Below are 21,558 nucleotides of genomic sequence, written 5' to 3'. Positions count from 1 at the left end.
CTGCTCCAGGCTGAACGCCGCACACTGTCGGATTATGCCTGAGGCATGATCGCCATCTTTCCTCGACTTTAATGGCTCGGGAAGTCTTTTCCAATCTCGCTGTGCACTACACAACCGGACGGATGTGAAATGAATTCAAATCTCTTGATTACAATAGCTTTCTAAGAATAGCCTTGTTTTGTCTTGACAAGAGTAAGTTATTATTCAGTGAGTCAAGGGACACTGGCCAAGGTAGTAAAGTGAGTATCTGGCATCATCCCAGTCTTGTCTTCACTTTATGTTAACTGTTTAAACTGTACCTCAACCTATTTACCCCAAGGCAAAGAGAAGAGGAAAGACTCCGTGTCCTGTTACCCATGGAAACAACACCACTATTCCATAATCTCCATTATACATTTATACTCATTCGTGCCTGAGGTTGCATCCACTTTCAATATTATAGTACGCTGCAGGTGCAAAACACAACGTTTCTCATCAGAAAACATGTGACGCAATTATCCTTTGACACAGAAAGTCAGGTTATCACTGATGAATAAATAAATAATTAAGTTAAATCAAGCGAAAGCGCCCGGGGGTGTGCAAACCTCCACTAATACTGTCAATAAACCCGTCTATCTTGCAAAAATAAAGCTACAGTGTGTAATTATTGACGAAAACGCCACACAGCTCTCATGTAAACGTCTCAGAAGTGGATTTTATGGCTAATAATCAACCTTGAGATGGACTTCTCACAAACTTGATTGTCCAATACTGAAAATGCATAGCTCCACCAAAAGAGCACAAAGCAAATCAAGTGTTCCCTAAACCACTGCTTGATTACGTGCCAATCACAGCTGCTGCTGTTTCCTTTATCACGCGGCTCCAAGTTTCCTGGACGCAGTCGAGACACAACAGATACCGTAGTTCTGCATCCATGACCGGTTCACCGGCAAAATCAAATAATTAATTCACTGGTGTATAAATGTTACCTCCTTGTTTATCCAAACCCACACACAAATAAACATAAAACATTTGAAAACATCATCTCCTTGGCGGGGATAATGAGAGAAATATATAACACACCTAACAACTGCAGTGGGTAAAATCAATTACAGTGGACTGGATGCTGAGACAGAAATTGGCCTACAGTGATCGTGTGGTTTATATACACTTCTCTGCCCTCAGCAATACTTTTACTGAAAATCTTGCCTCGGGTTATATAACAAATGATTGTCTACCATGGTGTTTAACACACACCAAGTCCTTTTGAGATGGTAACATATCACAGATCCAAATCCCGGGAACACTTATTCCCCTCTCAGTGAGTGCAAACATTTTGATGTTTTTGAAACATCGTGCTTTAGATGAAATTTACCTGAGGGACAAGCTCCCTCCAGTGCTAAGCTAAATGAATAAAATCAAACTATTTCTTTAAAGGCGACATAGACCGGAAGCTCCAGTTAACGCTGCTTTTGTGTGTGTATCTGCGTCATTACCTCGTTTATGAAACCGTAAAGTTTCAGAACAAACAGTTCAGCCACTGCTGAGGAAATAGGGTTTTATTGTTTTCCTGGGCTCTGCGAGGCGGATCGGCACTTCCGTATGCTGATGATGTCATCAGTATACCTCATCACTCCTCCCACCACCGTAGCACCTCCTGGTGCGGGCACTAGTCCGGGCACATCCGGTTGCGTATATTCAACCGCAGAAGAAGAAGAACTACTCTCGTTGTAGCTGCTGAGATGCAGAGCATCCACCGTGCCAGAGGGGGAGCTGTGTATCTGAGAGCTGGCCTATCTATTACGTCACTTCCAGGTACCTGGCCAATCACAGGACAGAGGGAAAGCTCTCGTTGGCTGGCCAATCACAACACAGTCCACGTTCTGGGGGTGTGATTTTGGTCTGACGAGAGTGTCAGTGAGGAGATATTTTGATCAGCTCGTTTGCAGCGACTGGGAGGTTTTTAACCATGAAAACAAGTTAATATAAGTAAGTAGACCTCCATAACTAACATATATGTGCGATACAAGCATTCGATGTCACCTTTAAAACAAAAACAGGACGGGACACCGGATGTAGCACACCAATATTTTCCAATATGTTAGAGGAACTCCACATTTTTTTTTTTTATATAAAAGGCATAGTTGTTCAATAAAGCCCTCTTCTGACTCACTCTACAGCACTTAAGTGCACATGTTGAAGAGGACAATGATATAAACTCGTATGACAGAGCACACGGCGATTAGTTATAACTCCCGCGCCGTTAGCGTCAGATTGCACATAAAAACATTCACATAGGTGCCCCCCCTCCCAGAGTCACACGGCTCCAAATGTATGTCAAGTTGCAGTTAAATGATTCCCAATGAGGTGATAGGCAGCTGCAGCACGCCAGCATGCCTCAGACTGGCACAGGAGGCCCAGGCTCTCATTGGCATATCAACAACACTCTCCACCCTGCGCTGCTGCTCTCTGTCAGCTGGATAATTCACTCAGTGGTCAAACGCTGCAACGGGAGAGAGCACAGACAAGCCTCTATTATCATCATCGCTGTCTAAGCGGCGCGCCGGTGGATGCTGCATGGCAAGACCCCTCCCCCCGTCCTGAAGGCTGCTCGATGACACACAAGTGGTCAGCAAACGACATTAAGCGGCGCATTCTGCTTTTGCGAGTGCCATACACGATAAAAGTTCATATCTGTTTGTTGTTATTGTTGATGCAATAAACGTGCATGAAAAACTATGGTGGATTAATATTTAATAAAGCACACAATGGATAATATCGACGGCCGACCGTCGCTCGCCTTACAGGGAGGCTTAAGATTTCATCAGCGAGCAAACTGAAAAGTTCTCCATTGTAACACGGCCTGTGCTAGAATTTCAGAAAGATCATCTTCCTCTGGCTTTAATATTCACCATGTAATTATATTTCTATTTGAAAAGCGGTTTGCATTCATCAAAATAACCATAATCCTTCAGATGTGGGGGATTTATCTTCTCCTAATGCTGTTCATCCCATTTTCTGCTCATCAGTGCTGGCAACGCATGCCGAGATTTACTGTTATTTACTGCGTGGACAATTTACAAGTTACTACACAGCCTCTCCCTGATGTATGTTGATAGAAGAAGTAACCTGAGTACGGGAGCCAAGGAATACAGATGCGTACATTCATGCAACAGGATGCACATAGTGTAAAAGAAAATACATAAATGTGCACTAAAAAGTTTGCTTCATTCTGCCAGCGTATGGATTTTTTGCTCAAAACTCCCACACATTCACAAGTGATCGCTCTCTCTCTCTCTCTCTCTCCATCTCACACCGACATACTCATACATATCATGTACTTATGCTACTTGTGATGTCACTCTCGGGGTCACACTTGTTTATTTTGGTCTGTTGACTGCATCGCAAACACGGCACAGCTTTCATTCAACGCTTCATCGGCAGCGAACGTGGCGCAGATGTGTGATGTGTGCCTTCGCACATCACAATAAGACTAAATATAAAATGTCTTTGATGTAATTCCACTAATCTTTCTAACCAGAAGAATGAATCTATATGGTATAGGCTTTTTTTTTTTTTTCATTCAGTCAGGGAACAAAAGTAATCCAGTTCAATGCTGTGACAGATGTTACACACGCATGTAATATGACATATACAGTATGGTCTGTATGAGAGCTACAAGCCAATATTATCTGAAATATGTTTTAAATCTGGTTTACTGTGGAAAATGTAATAATGTCTGTCTGAGAAATCACTTTGCACATGATGTCGTAGTCTTCAAAAACAAGAATCCACAAGGACTGGATTTGCCCAGCTGGGACCTGATGTGTTGGTCCGGGGTCCTTTATTGAAAATGCAGTGCAGACATTAATCAAGAGATGTATAACAAGTCAAAAATAAGTGATATATAATAGAATCTGATCCGGTGCTTCTGTTCAGCACTGGCATTCATTATAATCGCAAACACACAAGCGACTGAATCTCACTTCCCTCTGCAACAACTTCAAATAAACCACAGCGGTTGGATTACGTAAAAAAGCAGAGATCTCAAGTGTGAATCTTCAAGTCTCAAGCAAGTCTGAAGTCATTCTTGCAAGAATCTAACAAGTCAACTCGAGTCCCTGCTTTCCATGAAGGAAGGTTTTATGAATATAGAAGATATTCATTCAGTCATTTTGACCTGCTCGAGTTTTATCTGTGACAGAAATACTGTATCACTCATACAATACGAGAAAGAAAGAGATATAAATAACATCAATAAAAATAAAAAATATATTAAACTACAGAACCTGAAATGTAAATAATACTGACATGAGGCCGACATTAAACCATGTGTAACTGTTTAAAGAGACAGGTTTCAGGTTAAGGGAGTTCAAATGTGATAAATATGATGTTTAAGAGGCATAAATATCGACAAAATGTCTTGAATGCGTTCATTTTTTTCATATGTACAATTTATGATAATTGTGCACTTGAGTTAAGTTGTGTTATGATGTCATAAACAAATAGCATTGTGGGATAGAGCCTTGTGGTGAAAGTAGAGGAAGTGCCCGAGGCGCACACGCTAACTGTTTAATTTTTTTATGTAATTATTAATGAACCTTAGACGAAGAGATTTACATTGTTCGTTTTAAATGTTCTCCCACTGTGCTATGATAGTCAGAGAGTCAGAGACGTACACTTTGGCGATGGTGTCAAAAACGTGCGAAACATTCGATGAACATTGTTACGTTCCCGTACAGTCCAGGGGATGCGGGGAGTAACAATGTAAAAACAAAAACCTTGGGATATTTTAAGAGAAGTTAGGCAGCGACAAACAGAACGTAACTGTAGAAAAACACCATCAACTTAAACAGCCAAACCAAACCAAACTCAAACCACTAAAGTAAAAATACACCCTTTCTCCACTGGAGAAAGTATTACACGTACTGTTGGTAATAAGAAAAAAAGGCATTTTCCCAAGCTGCACAGACAAACCTCCACTCGGTTGCTCGCAAGCTAACATGCTATCTGCATGGCTCCAAAGAGAGAGCGCACCATCTCAGCTTCTCCACAGCTTGATTGCTGAATGGGAGGCACCTGTGGAACGAGCAGAATGGGCGGACCATCAAAGCACAGAGAAGAAAAAGGATGTCTCACACAGCACCCTGGCACGTAACACACATGAAGAAGACGTCACTGTTGAGTCAGTGTAACTACACCATGGAAATGGCAAGTAATATACAAGTAATATAGTAGCATAGCCTCTTATCAACTTAAGTCAAGCAAGTCACAAGTCCTTAAATTTGCGACTTAAAGGAATAATCCAACGATTAGCATTTAGCTTTGTATTACTAGAATAGACGAAGTGTATTTGAAAAATTGAGTTGAGAAATATCTTCATTCTTTTCTTTGTGACTTGCCCACCAGTGACACTTGGGGACGGGACCTCATTCCCAGAATGTAAACAGTGTCCGCCATCTTTGCTAACAGTTATGCTAACAGGACGTCATGTAACGCGAGTCTCCCACCTCTAGTAAATAGTTATCAGTCGTCACAGTTCAACAAGAGTTAATAAAGTGTGTAAGTATTTACTTCCTCTTGGATGTAATGGTCACATGTGTCGTTTGCCGTAACTGTAAAGTAAAGGCTGGCAACCGCCGTGACATACAGAGGTCACCTTAGTTTATTCTAGCTGTATCAAGTTCAGTTGGGTTCGGAACAGAAACTAATGAGAACCTCGACGTGTCAGACTTAAACGTGTGCTTTTCGGACTGCACGTGTAAAGCCGGTGCACACGGGAGGTGGGATCTCAGGTGCTCAGGTACAGAGTGGATATGGCTGTCATTAAGCCTTCATTCTTTTTCTGTAAGAAATCCTTTTTCCCTCTTCTGAAATGAGCCTGTCAAGGATGTTGGGCAAGGGATCCATTCAAAGACTGACAGAGTGTGATGCTGGGATCATCTGTATGAAGTGAACGGCAGCAACAATGTGTTGTGGAAGTCTCTTGACAGGTGGAGAGAACGCAAATAAATGACCACTGATTTTACACAATTGCAATTTAGACCATCCATACAGTAATAGCTAGCATTTCAATAGTCTAAATGAGAATTACAGACATTAACTATTATGTTTTTTTGTTAGCACAAATGGTATTTCAATTAGTTTCTCATCGCCCCCCTGAATCCCTACAAAGTATGCAGTAAGTGGCTATTTTAGCATTTAATATCGAGGCTGGATGTGCAATACATTTGTGGATATCAGCATTTGCATTGTTTACTGTCACATTTCTGAGCGGTATGATAAGTGAAATTGAATTTTTACTTGACACTAAATGACATGTGGATATTCATAATGACATTTTTACTGCTCACAATGCATTATGGGTATTGAAGGGGGAATCACGGATAATCTGGTGCGGCTTTTCATTATTGATATCCGGCATTTAAAGTTTGACTAGCGCCGGCAAATGGGCTGTGGATATCTGAAATGAGAGTTTGGCCAGAGTTATATTGGATGTGGATTTAAAAGTTTAATGGACCCAAATAGCAAACGTCACTTCTTATTTGTTTTGTTATTTGGCAAACACCATTGTGATTATCGGAAACATTCCTTTTGACTACGAAGAGCGGTATTACAGATACTCAGGCTACTGAATGTTATTATTTTTATTATTACATCTTGTACTTCTTGGGAATATTTAATCTTTAGTTGTCATTGTTACAAATGGGAATACAGAAGAAATGCTATTGTGGATATGTAATGAGTAAAGATAGGATGGCGTCACACACTCGTCTTTACAAGCTGTAACTCATAAGTTTGTGGCCTAAGGAAGAAGGAGAGGAGTTAAACATCATTAAAGATAATAACTTTTTATCTTTCTGTTTTTACATTAGTTGAAAAATGTCACTGCAGATTGAGAAAACGATGCAGTAATTATGCTTCCTTGGTCTCTTAAGCTTAAAGGAATACTTATTACTAGAATAAGGGTAGTATTTTTGAAGAATTGTCCTTCCCAAACTCAGTTTCCCCTGATTTGAGAAATATCTTCATTCTTTTCTTTGTTACGTGCCCACCAGTGACACTTCCTCCTGTTAGCCTAACTGTTAGCAAAGATGGCGGACACTGTTTACATTCTGGGAATGAGGTCCAGTTCCCCTACGAGTGGGTCTAAAAAGTGCGGAATTAGCGTTGCAGTTTCAAGGCTCGGTCCAAGTGTCACTGGTGGGCACGTAACAAAAAAAGAATGAAGATATTTCTCGACTCAGGGGAAACTGTGGTTGGGAAGCATAATTTTTCAAAAACACTACCCCTATTCTAGTAATACAAAAGTAAATGCAAATCACTAAAGTATTCTTTTAATGTCAAAGGATACCAGTGAGGATATGGTGGCTACTTAAGGAGAAAGAGCCCAATTTTACAGCATGTACAGTGAAACTCAATCCCCACCTTCTTGCAGGCTGGGCCCTTTCTGGACGTCAACGTCAACAAAGTAAGGATTCACGACTGCTGTGTTCCACGGGGGGGTTTTATGTCAGATGGTCTATGTTTTCTCAATGAGTTTGTCAAACTTTGTGTGTTGGCTTCTGTTTATTTCCACTCTTTGTTTTTGACATGAACCAATGCCCTAACCTTCAAAGTCTATAAGATAACAGCCCCCGTTTTCACCACCTGCTCCCTGGAGAATATGCTTCTCCACTCATGGAGACTGTTTTGCATTTTTGTATCATATGCATGCACCAGATTTTCTTTATATGCAGTGGTTTTTGAGACTCATATAGCAGTTAACACCGTGGGTCTACTGCAGAGATCTATATTTGTGCCTGAACACCAGGAGAAATTGGGTGGGCAGTGAACAGTTTTAGAGGCTGTGGACTGTGCACCCAATCAACAGTTACACAGAGTGCTGCTATTTCTATTTTTCCATTGGTAAACAATAACTTTTTCTATTTCAGTTTTTATCTACTATTAGTGATATAAAGTAGGAATAATTGTGCAGAAATCACAAAATTGGACCATTTTTCTTTTCTTTTGGTTCATAAAAAGTGAATTTTGAACTGTTTCACAAAATCAATCCGATTTTAAACATTTCTGAGTACTTGCTGCTCAGGTGTGTTTATATACTGTAGTTGAAAATAAAAAAACATGTTTCATCAGGTTGCCTATAGGTTGTGCTGGGGAAAAAAAGGATATAAGACACTATATTGCCTCTGTATTTACTGTACTTTTTAACAGTAATGGAAGAAAATCAGTTGTAAGGGTTAATATTATAGAGCTTAGAGCAGGGGTTTCAGTGTGGGAATAAAAAAAAACACAGGTCAGAATGGGTGGGCTATATGAACTTTTAAATGATATCACAATGTACCATCATGATATAGCAATAACGACATTTATGGGTTAGGGTCAAAATGATATATGTAATTATATATAGTTCACATTTCAAAACATATTTATGATGCAAAATAAATCTATAAACATTGAGAACAGCTTTTTAAGTGGCAGGCCACATGAAATCGATTGACAGGCTGCATGTGGCCCACGAGCCGCAAGTCTGAAGAACAGCAGAATCTTGTGATCACCTGCCGTAAGTATTACAGGAACAATGCAGAGCATTAGGCTTTCATAACCTACGAGGTTACTCCTCCTTCAGTTTGTGGCACTTTAGTGTTACTCGCACAGTATACTGGAAAAAAGCTGATTTACTGATGCTTAAAAGAACTCAGGTAATGCCTTTAATCCCGCCATGAAACCACCTCAGCACTCAGGACAGATGAGATAACATGAGAACCAGTTTGGCTACTGATGTATGACTGCTGAAGAATTACCGTGGTCACATTTTTGTGATAGAGAAGTGACCTCCTCTAACAGAGTCGGCTGAACTGCATTAATCCACTGGGTAAAAGATGGGAAGGAATCTATACATTCTGTATTTCAGGGGGAGTTGACAGATCAGACACTGTGCTGAACCGTCTCTTTTATACATTTCACAGTGTAGGACCCGGGATGCTGTCGTGCCATTTCTCTATCCACCATGGTTCAGGCTTTTCACTCCTGTCCAGTTTCCATGGTGATAACTCCAAAGAATGGGCTGTATGTCTAACTCTTGACACTGTGGAAGATTGCACATGTGCGTGTGTGTGCGTGGGTGGGAGTGCGCCACATGATATTTTACGTGCTCTGTCATTATGTGAATACCCCCCCCCCCACGCCCCCCTTTAGTTTCTCCTCTGATATTAAATCTTTAAGGACACGCACACACAAAAATGAAGAAATAAAAATACATCCAATCAGATTCATCTTCCCTCAAAAGGGGCCTGGAGGACAGACATCTGTTAAAGTGCTCAAGTCTCAAACAGCCGCCGAACTTGAACAGACTTGTCCAATATTGGTGTTGCTGAAAATGTGAGGTGACAAGAGATGAACTGCGGCCAGCTGTCGGCCTCCTGTGATATTTCCGCCTGGAGAACGCGGTGCACTCGGAGGATCGAGCAGATATTACGGATCAAGGGCTTGGCAAAGCTTCATCAGCGGTGACGACATGTGAATATTGTCAAAGGCTAATATACAAACGAAGCAAAATGGCACGTGAATTAGTCGTTGCTTCATGGAACCATGTGCTTTCTTGTCATTCTCTTCCCTGTCAAACAAAAAGGGGCTGATGTTGATGAAACTGTGTTGCCCCACTTTAGTTAGTCCCAAACTGTCATCTCCATGGAACTGAAGTGCAAGATTAATAGTCGGAGTTTTAGTTTGGTGTCACTGGTGGTGCTCGCGCTTCCCTGCAGACCTGGTGAGCAGGGCAACACGTGAGGTTCTCTTACATGGGAGAATATGCTTCAGCGTTCACACTCGGGTTAAACCGTCTTCCCCTCCCTTAACATGTGAGGTCACGCAACGGAGCAGAAAAACACAACCACATGACGACTTGCAGTCTGAGGTCGGGATTTTATTGATTTATCAAATGTCGTATGCAAAGGGACAAACGCTTATATTTCTCATGATTTAGGAATTACTATAGTAAAAATAATCTTTTGAGGTGTTTCTTACTCAGCCACAGTTTAGACTGTTAACCATAATTAATCAACGTCTCAATTATCGTCATCATTTATCATACAGTACCAGGCGTGAATTGATGCCAGGTTATACAGTACGAAAGCTGCTTCAGCCTCCGGATCAATTAAGAGCCATGAATCACAACTTAGAGTTCAACCACAAATAGACTCCACCAGTGCAGCTTAACTGGTTAAAGTACCTTCATTTTATTTCTGTTAATGTCACCTGAACACTTAGCGCTGCCCCTCTTTGCGCCTTAAAAGCCTTTCACTTTCCACCTAAAAGCCTTTGTTGTGCAGCAGATGGACGTCACCTAACTCGGCTGCTTTAATTCTCGTTTCACAACTAACAGCTCAGACGTGGACACACGTATGCGGTGCTTTAAAAAAAAAAAAAAAAAAAAAAAAAAAATGGGTATGAAGCTGCTGGTTGTACCTAAACGTCACTGTTTTAAGGAAACAGGACAAACGTGACGTTAGAGAAACATACACCAAATCCAGACGTGCAGACATTAAACCACATGCAACAAATGCTAAAATAATCTCAGCTGGTTATTTTATCCTACACCGAGCACAAGAGCTGCATCTCCTGCTCAGGATCACTGCCACCAAACCCTAGCGAACTACACAAACTAAATAATTATGTACGTTATCAGACAATCGTAATCAAGATCAAGATCATATCAGAAGAAGATTGACCCTCGTCCTATTACCTGTGACCTCTTTGTCCACTGCTACAAAAGACATGACCTTTTACAGTATTAATGATTAATGACTTTTTTGTCACACTGATTATTGCTGCAGACTTTTTTAACCATGAATATAATGTTTATTATTATTATTATTATGTCTCTTCTCTCATATTGCTATTGAGTCCATTTTCCACTATGGTGCCAGCTCGCCTCGGCACGGCGCAGTTTAGGTTGGTTCTCTACGGTGGCCGACAGGGGCAAACTTGATTGAACAGATTCTCTTGAGACTTGCCGGCGTTTTGGGACTTGCCGGCGTTTTGGGACTTGCCGGCGTTTTGGGACCTGCGGGCGTTTTGGGACCTGCGGGCGTTTTGAGACTTGCGGGCGTTTTGGGACTTGCGGGCATTTTGTGATTTGCTGGTGTTTTGTGACTTGCCGGCGTTTTGTGACTTGCGGGTGTTTTGTGACTTGCGGGCGTGTTGAGACTTGCGGGTGTTTTGTGACTTGCCGGTGTTTTGAGACTTGCGGGGGTTTTGTTACTTGCGGGTGTTTTGTGTCTTGCATAGTTTTGGGACTTGCTGGTGTTTTGGGACTTGCCGGTGTTTTGAGACTTGCCGGTGTTTTGTGGCTTGCCGGCGTTTTGAGACTTGCCGGTGTTTTGAGACTTGCCAGTGTTTTGGCACCTGCCCGCATTTTGGGAATTCACAGCGTTTGTGAATATGCAGCTCATTTCTCCTACTACATGTGTTTTGGGTCGTTGCAGTGCGTTTGCCCCTGTCGGCCACCGTAGTTTCCCACTACAAAATAGTTCCTCCTCAACGTGGGCGGAGTCATCTCTGCACGGTAGACTTGTAGTCAAGACCGCCAAAACCGAGACCAAGACAATGTTGAGACCAGAAAAAAAAAAACAGACTACTGTTGAAGTTACACCATAACGTGTATAAATTGAAGAACAGCAGCATACTGGGGTTCAGCCGCTGTTTACATTCAATACATATTAGCTATGACAGCTGTTACTGCACTATTAGAGGGTTGAGATTCTGTTGCGGTCTGACATGACTGGTCCAAAAGTCATCTGACAAAACAGCCAACACCTCCGACAACTGGCTAAAGAATGGGAAATGTGTAACTGATTGAAATCATACTTTGTAGATGAAATTGTAACATCAAATTGAAGAGACACGATTATAAACTTGAAATTGCACCATGTCCCATTGTAGTAGCCAAATTCGCTTGGAACCTCACCAGAGCAGGTACTAAAAAAAGCACCAGGTACCAAGTACTATGCTAGTGGAACCACAAAATAACCGTGCTGTGCCGAGGCGAGGCGAGTCAATTTGAGCCGGTGGAAACACTCCATTATATATGCTCCCATGCCTGTGGTGGAATATAAAGTCAATATGGAAATCTGAAAAAAAAAAACCTAATTTGAAAAACAGAAAGAAAGGATGGAGGATTCAGGTTTTGAATACAAAGTCAGAATTTGCAAACAATGCCTCTTTGGGAAAGTTGCTGTATTGTTTTGAAAAGGCTGCAGGACAGAGGCGATCTTAAGAATGACCAATCACTGTGTGCTGCTGTCTTATCACTGTCAAGCCCTGTGGTCATTTTAGCATTTTTTAGAATATTATTCACTTCGCCTGAGAGTGAAGCTGAGCACATCGTGCAAACAGGTCATGTTTTATTGACAGTTTGTTCTTCTGTGTACATACACACCGCCACATTTGAGCACTGAAGCACCGCTGCTGCATGTTGCGTCTTGTTATGCGTCGTGGTATTTGTTGCATCTCTGGATCGAGAGCCTGTTCCCATTAATGTGCCTTCTCTCTTGCATGTGCTCGGTTCAGGCGCACGTCTTCCACCTTATTGGCATTCAGGTGCTCACGTGTCAATCAAATGGCGACATCTTCTTTTTTTTTTTTTTTCGTGCTCTGTTATCGTAGATGCTATGGTATCCTCTGTGGTTGCTGCTATTTTCAGCCTTTCTTCACTGCTGGTACTAACTGCAGAGTATTTATTACCAACAAACTGCTGGCAACATAAAATGCATCATTCCCTGTATGCCAGAAGATGTCTTATGGGAAAGACCTCACAGACAGTGGGTGTTTAAAACAGGGACATAACTGTCTTCCTGTCGTGACAACACTTTGAATCACTGCTGTGCAACAATATGTCAGCCAATAATTTGGAGTACAGCAAAACATGTTTTTTTTTTATACAAAAAGTGTGACAGATTTTTTTTTTACTTAAAAGAGTAATTGTGCTGCCGAGGATGTGGGAGTTATATTAAATGTGCAGTTCTGCGAAATGAGCTTTTCCATCAGGATGTTGCCAACAGGTAGACAAACACAGTTCCAATCACAGGGAACAGAAGCCGGGAGAACAGCGAGTGTGTTCACCGCTGAGAAATCTCTCCCCCCAGCCCCGTCTGCTTCACTTCTCCAGCCTCTCCGTCTCCCTCCATTTCTTTTCTTCCTCTGTCTAACTAGCACTTCTGCGGCCACATCAGCGTGATGGTCCACTTTATTAAGATGAATGGATCCCATCCGGCGTGACGTCTGCCTTCATTCCGCCGCCGGAACATTCCCCCATGTGTGCAGTAGACTTTAAGGTGCTCAGCTGTCTGACAACATCTCCCTGGAGGTCACCTTGGGGATGTAAGTTCACAGTCCCAGTGCAGACGTTCTGTTGTCCTGACAAAACTGCTGCAGCATGACTCAGTTATATGCTGTCTGTCTGCTGAACATGGTGCAATATACACCCAGCACAATGTTTCGGTAATAAATCACATAAGTTTAATGAAAAAAAGAAAAAAAAAGTAGAGAAGATGAAGGAAACGGGAGTGGAGGGTCTGTGTGTGTGTTTTGGAGCGAAACCACAAACCCTGCGTCTGTTCTTCAACCACGCGGAGGATTGAAGATAGTAATTGTAACTGATTACAGGATGTAATGGTTCAGCGTGATTATTTACTGATGATCACGACGGGGAATAAACGGCAAAAGGGATTAAGGGGCCGACTATTAATCTGCAATGCTGGGCAATCACTATAATTGGGGAACTTCCACTGCTGCTCAGGTTTGACTTTCAGGGCTGGCCGGATGTGTCCGCTAAATCGCCAAAGTCAACGCTGCTTTGATCATTTTGTCCGTATTAAAATCAGATCAGAGTCGGCGGAAGATCAACAGATTCTCTCCAGAGAAGAATATCACATTATCACCCAGATGACAGATGAGCAAAAGTTGGCAGCTATAGTTGCATTTAGAACCTAATGAGAGAGAAAAAGAGACGTGTGACTTGGTTTCAGACCAAAATAGAATAACAGTAGGTTTTATTGTACCGGAGCAACATTTAAACTCACTCCAAATGTTGCCAACCGCAACATAATGAGGCACTAATATGTTTTTGTTGTGTTTACAGCTTGTTGTTCCATTCCCAAGTGGTCAAAAATATTCCATTTGTGCTGCGATAAAAAAAACAATGTCCTTGAGTTAACTGTTCATTCACTTCCTCGATTGATAATCACTTATGAAACATAATTGAGGCGCGTGGGAATGTTCCACACTCGCCCCTCCCTCTCGCTCTGTTAGACTTCGTAATGATAACGGCGATTTGGACTCGTGTTACTTCTTTAAGACTTAAAGTCTGACATTGTTCACTTTTTTTTTTTTATGCCGCATCTCCCTCGTGTGAGGATCTGAGAGGAGCAAAAATGTTTTCATTTTTCCATCCACTGATATTGTTGCGCGGCGCGTAATGAGCATTAAAGTCTCGCAGGGCTGCCAGTGTGGCTGTAGACTTCAGGGCTTTTTAGCGTGATGAAAACTGGCACAACAGAGCACTTTCATTAGCCAGTGTCTAAATTCTATGTGCATTCTCTATTAATTACAGGATTACAGTGCTTGTTCCAGCCTGTTGTAAAGATCATGGAGTGGGGAGGAAGTGAAGAACATAAGCAGCTCTTTATTGTATCTATGCATAACAATGAGGCGCTCTCTTTTAAATAGCAGTTCAAACTAAAACATTTGAAACAACAAACGAGAGCAGGCCAAATTATGATAAAAGGACGGAGATGGACGTCCATTTTTGCCACTTTCAAACTCAGGGCTCCTTCTCTTCCACTCTCGTTACCAACTGTCACACACAGCTGACATTAGTATTCTGATAAAGCCTCCTTCAAGCAGTGTTCGGTGCCAGCCACTTAATTTGTCGTTTATTGCTCCATGACAACTGAAGTAATTGAACCTCTTGCCCATGGATGAGATCTGCCAGCCTTGTGGCCATTTCCTCTCATTCTGGGAGAGATGGAGCAACAGGACCTTCGTGCAAATAAGGGCACAGATCTCCTTTTATTGGGCAATGAGATGGTGCACCATGCAGGCCACAGGGGCCCGTGAGATGTTTATTACACGCCTCGGAGTCAGAACCCCTCAACAAACGCGAACTGAACTCCAGATCAAAGAGGAAATTACAGAGTTTGAGCAGATATTAAAATGAAGGAGCAATAACTAATAAATGTATTTGCTGGAGTAAATCACTTGAGGAAATTTTTTTAACAGACGATTCAGATGCAAGTTAATTATGGAGCCAACGACTGGGATGAGTTGAAGTGATGATCGAAAACATTATCCACCAGGATATGAATGTGATTGGGTTTTGGATTAAGATAAAGCGTAAAGGTTAATCCATGACGTCTCTGGCAAGAATTGGTTATATTAGTTATTGGTGACCAGCATAAAAAAAACTGGTGTAGAATAGGGAAATTGTTGGCCGAAAGAAATTATTATGCCAAATCTGTACCATTGTTTTTTGTAATCAAATTTCAAAGAATAGATCAATTAATAAGAATCCATGAAAAATATTTCGGAGGATCTCATCGAACATATCAGACAATGAGGGTGCAACGCAGCCTCCGTATCCAACGCATTTTTCGGTGCATGTCTAGTACAGGATAATGACAAATATTGACACAGCATGAATTAAGGACCCTATTGATTTTGGGAACGGCTGACGTTGAGTCCCGGTCCGGGCCTTCCTATGTAGATTTTGCCTGCTCTCCCTGTGTGTGTGTGTGTGTTCCAAAAACGTGCTGAGGTTAATTGAACACTCTAAACTGCCTATAGATATGTTGGACTGACAGACTGATATTCTGTCACCTTCTCGACACAGATGCACACTCCCTCTTCCCTCTGAAGAGTTCACTGTTGTCTTTATTTGTGTTGGCAAGCAAATTATAGCTGAAGAAGGATTAACATCGAAGACAGCAGATGGAAAGCAAATGCATTAAGAGTGGATTTAAATCTAATTGACTAAATTACTTGCGGGAGGTGGTTTGAGACTCATTACAGACAAAATATTTCACTCTTCCACTCACCAGTTTAAGTTCGTGTCAAATTCAAATTCCCATTTCATGCCAGTTATTGTCTGTGTTTTGTTTGAGTACATTCAGTGAAACAGTGAAAATAAAACCTGAGATTACTGTGAACCAAATTCTGTCGTCGGCAGAATCACCACACAAATGATTCTCCATTTTTGAGTCTCATTTCCAGGTTGTATTAGAATCAAGGTTCTCTGTTCTGAAACACATTCTGTGCATTTCTCTCTTAGAGGATGATTTGGCAGTATCTGGATATAAAGTAATATAAGTTATGAACATGTTATATGTATATATAAACATGTGCTATGAGGCAATTGAGGAAAATACTTTTTTATCATTAAATTCAAATCAATTCCATATGATTTGATACATTTCCAAACATTACAGCTCTTTTTTTAATATATTCATTTTCATTTACAAAATTAGAATTCAAGTCAAATCTACGGAGGCCGACAGGGGCAAACGCACCGCAACGACCCAACACACAAGCAGGAGGAGAAACGAGCTGCATGTTCACAAACGCTGCGGATTCAAAAAACACAAACAAAAACACACGCAGAAGCGAAAACACACACAAACCCCAAAACACGCAGGACAGAAAACACGAGCAAGTCCCAAAACATTTGCATTTGCCCCTCTCGGCAGACAGAAATGACAACAGAAGTGTACTCAAAAACGGAAGTGCTCGGGTCTGTGAGAGCGCTCAAACGCCAGGGACTTGCTGGCGTTTTGCCAGCATTTTGGGACGTGCCGGTGTTTTGGGACTTGCTGGCGTTTTGGGACTTGCTGGCGTTTTGGGACTTGCTGGCGTTTTGAGACTTGCAGGCGTTTTGAGACTTGCCGGCGTTTTGGGACCTGCCGGTGTTTTGAGACTTGCCGGCGTTTTGTGACTTGCCGGCGTTTTGAGACTAGCCGGCGTTTTGGTACGTGCCGGTGTTTGGGACTTGCTGGTGTTTTGAGACTTGCCAACGTTTTGGGACTTGCCGGCGTTTTGGGACTTGCCGGCGTTTTCTGTCCTGCGTGTTTTGGGGTTTGTGTGTGTTTTCGTTTTCGTTTGTGTTTTTTGAATCCGCAGCGTTTGTGAATATGCAGCTCGTTTCTCCTCCTGCATGTGTTGTGGGTCGTTGCAGTGCGTCGGCCACCATACAAATCTGATGCTAAACTTTAACCAAATATTTCATAAAAGACCAGATAATCCTATCTTTCACTACGTTACACGCACATAACAACTTTTTGACACTGTGAATATAAAGTCTGTCTGACTCACCAGGTGACTCACTGATAAATATGATAAAAAAAACAGAAAGATTGCCTCAGCTCAACATTGCAAAAATACTTTGCAAAGCCTCTCTAACAACAACATTTATATTACAATTCCCCCAATGACACAGACTGCATCAGAGCCAAAGAAATAGCCACACAAAAAAAAGCTATTGACACAGTTTTGTGTCAGCTCAGCGAGCAAGCTTTCCAGTTAATAGAATATCAAAATAAAACAGAATTTCAGAGCATCCATCATCCACTTTCTGATTTTTGTAATGTCTTAAGTGCTTCAGCCAAGTGATTTGGAGTCGAGATAAAGATCAAACAAAAACTCTTTGTGGGAGCAGAGTGAGAGTGAACTAAACAAACCTAACAAGAGTTTGTTTTTTCGAGTGTTTTAAAGGATGTCTGCAGCATCTGTTGCTGATGCTGAGACAGCGGCCTGTCCACCAAAGGGACACGTTTTCACAGATGCTTAATAGTACAACCAAGTGTTGGCTGTCCATACACCAAAATGCTGCATTCGAGGTACGGAGAACGCCTGACTTTGGTTCATCTGTGCAGGAAAAGAGACACTTTACACATTAGGGCTGTCACTTTTTCAAGTTTGAACAAATATTATGCGTTATTCCTTTGAATGTATTCAGATATTCTATTATTATTATTATTCATTATACACTTAGAATTAGTCGCGCGAGGTTGTTCACTCATTGGGCTGCAGGAACGTGATGCGTCTTCTGCTGCTTCACTCGAGTGGAGCTAACAGCCGAAATAAGAGGTGAGTCAGAGTCAGTTTGTTCTTGACTCTCTCATCTGCGATGTAAAACCCACAATACTTCCACACTCCACTTATCAGGCGCTTTGGTGCGGTGATTGCTCAGGGGGATGGTTCAGTTCTCGCTTGTGTCCTTCATTTTCGCTGCAAAACTTTAGATTAAGAAGTTAACCCTGAGCATCACAGAGCATTACATCACTATTTTATTTTTTTTTCCTGTTGGATTCAAAGTTAATCTGAGTCAAGCTGCACTCATCCTCTGCTGTACCACACAGAAATTACCTCAGATGGTGTCATAGGCTTCTCGTTATATATTTTGAACTCCGTCCCCAGTCAGCCTTACTTTAAATGCTAACGCGCAGTGGTGAGAAGTTTAATTTCCCAAAGCAGATGTTTCGATCAGTGGAGCTATTAGCACATATGTGAGAGAACAAATCATGTATATCGCTTTAGGATGCATCATTAGAGATATCAGCAATGCGTTTTTCCCTTCATCAGATATCCATCAAGAGAGTAGATCCCTCCAAGATCCCCATAATTTCCCCCAGTTAACTGTTACTTTCATTCGCCCTGTGTGCAAAACCTAAAGGTGGATGGTGGCATTAGAGGAACGGTCATGAGAGTCACCAAAAACCAATATTTTGGGTGATAAAAAAGTGTCTTTAGCAACAACAGCTGTTGAGTGCAAGACTGAAAAGGACAAAGCTCCCACTGCTGGAGGAATCGTGGAGAAAATGACATAAATCATTGAAGCTGTTTTGGGCAGAGACTATTGAATGTGTGGAGGCGGTCGTTAAAAAAATGATGCTCAACACATCGCGCGGGGGAAATTCTTCTGAATGCTTTGAATTATGGAGCGAAGTACGCACAGCGAATGACAGCACTAGAACTTATTATGAACAGCTGGAAAAATCCTACTCTTCCAGATGTAATGATAATAAAAAAATAACAAGAAGAGGAAGATGTTTGTAAGAAAGTGGGATGTGGTTGGCAGCAAATAGGAATGAATAAATTGTGGGTATAGAAATATTATATAATAATAATAGTACATTTTATTTGTAAGTGCCTTTCTAACACTCAAGGTCGCTTTACGTGTTAAATAATAAATCAAACAAAAGTTAAGATGAAATAGAAAGGACAAGATCAACACAGTAGATGGAGGTAATACTAGGACTGCATGCAGTTATGATAGGGCCCTCACGTCCCCATGCAAGCAAGTTCACTCATTTACGTAGGATTCAAATCGCCAAACTGGACGCCAGGAGGGAGGGCACTTCCTGTTTCATGGCGATTGGTCGAAATTCGCCAAAACGCTGAGGGTTGCCGTGGCCACGACATTTTTTGAATCCACAAAACCTTTCGACAACTTTTTTGCCTTTGATGTGTCTCGTTACAAGTTGCCGTGTTTTTTTAGTCGTACGACAAACGTGCTCGGGCGAGTTCGCTCATTTATGTAGGGTGCAAAATCGCCAAAATGGACGCCAAAATTCAAAAAGGCTGACTTCCTGTTGAGTTGAGGCCATGGTTATGCGCAACTTTTTTGTTCGTCTTGGTCTATCACATCTTCCCACCAAGTTTCGGGAAATTCTTGGAACTCAATTTTGCCTCTGTTTACACCTTATGGGGGAGCTATAGAGCCCTTGAGCAATGCACGGGTCCGGAAACTATGCACATTTTCACCAGATCTGACCTCCATGCAAAGTTTCAAGCGTTTTTATGCACGTTTACTCCTTTAAAAATGACTTAAAAGCCATAGATATAATAATAATAATAATAATAATAATAATAATAATAATCTGAAGGATAACAATAGGTTTCTCGCATGTATTTGTGCCAGGGGCCGCTTCGGTGTATATCACTGTATTCAGTTTTATATTGAGCTTCTATAGACGAGCCATGAATGCTAACAGGGTGGCAGTAATGAGGAGATATGATAGTGAAAAAATGACTTAAAGAAAAGGTTAAAGAAAAGAAAATACACTGCAGCAGTGTTCCATTCACTAAAATCTAAACCTGAACACAGTGGTTATACAACTCGACTCCCTCCCACTGACAAGATAAATAGCGATACATGTGAAAAAGCTTCTTTGAAAAGAACAAAAAGCTCAAACACAAACAGATTCCCCTTCTTCATCGATTACTATATCATCAAGTATGAGCGACGTCAGTCATCAAGGACTCGTGTGAAACATGTCACGCATTCTTGTCATCTTTCTACTCTCAAAAAAACAAACATTAAAACTTCAATGCTCAGCTCTGGCACAGATCTCAGGCTTTAGTCACTCGGCGTGTCGCTGCATCCTTGATATCAGTCACTTCAGAAAGACTAATTAGCTCCGTGTTCTTGGCTACAGCGTCGTCAGTACGACGCGGGCGAACCGACTCATCTTTTCTCATGTCACGGGATCCCAGACTGAACCTTGTCCCACGTCAAAATCACTCAGTGCTCACTCGAGCCGTAACAGCATCACATCGGCGGAGATGTGCGGAGGCAAGGCTAATTCCATTTGATGCCGCATTTGTCAAAGCAAGATAATTATCTTTGTTTGGGGTCGACGGTGAAACATTTTTGTGTCAGCGGCGTAATTTCCAGCAGCAGCGCAGGCACCAGGGCACGAGGTGGAGCTCGTTATCTTAGACACACATGAAAGTTGTGTCAACACTCATTTGATATTTCTCTCCCTCGGTGCTGGTGTGTGTCTGAGCATAAATACTGGTCCTGTTTAGTCGCGATTTCCCTCGTTTGTTTATTGATTTTCAGCAATTTTGAACAAACACGCGAGCATGTCACATAAAAAGATAAAAGCAAAAGAAATTGGAAACAAAGGACTTAAAAAGAGAGAGGAACATACATCCATTGGTGGTAAAAAAAACAGATGTACACAATTCATCATTTAGTTACAAAGACCAGCTGTTCCCAAACTGAGGAACATTGCGGCCCAATTTAATTTCGGAAAAATTGTCTGCAGCGCACCATTTCCTGGAGGGGGTTTCAGTTGGTCTGTGTCACACTTGACAGCAAACAGCTGATCATTGTGCCTGACTCTATGAAACACATCTCCAATAAATAAGACATGTGTTTTTCTTCACGACCATAACAACCTTGGTGCCTCTTTACTTTAAGTATCAGTGTACTGTATATAAATGTCCCATATTTCCATGTAAAAAAATTGCATTTTAAATATGTTTCCTATTAAATTTCCCATTAAATTGTTTTTATTATTATTATTATTATTATTATTATTACTAGTGCTGTTAGTTAAGCGCGTTATTAACGGCGTTAACGCAAACCCATTTTAACAGCGTGAGAGACATTAACGTTCTTTTTGGCCTAGCTAGACCGGAAACAAAACAACAGGTACGCTGCTAGCCGGCCAGAGAGAAGTAGGCTAACGATGGCAAGCGCTGTGCGCGTCTCCGTCTCCAAGCGGGCTCTACGTATCC

The 21,558-nt window shown here is 41.6% G+C and overlaps 1 protein-coding gene across 3 annotated transcripts in view; it reads right to left on the bottom strand.

Moving 5' to 3' along the window:
• LOC131464350 (leucine-rich repeat transmembrane neuronal protein 4) overlaps nucleotides 1-21,558 on the bottom strand; it is a 71,168-nt gene that overhangs the window by 6,436 nt on the left and 43,174 nt on the right. The gene's annotated exons all lie outside the window — the stretch shown is intronic.

Source organism: Solea solea, chromosome 8 (assembly GCF_958295425.1).
Source record: "Solea solea chromosome 8, fSolSol10.1, whole genome shotgun sequence".
NCBI classification, from domain to species: Eukaryota; Metazoa; Chordata; class Actinopteri; order Pleuronectiformes; family Soleidae; genus Solea; species Solea solea.
This window is presented reverse-complemented; position numbering and strand designations above follow the sequence as displayed.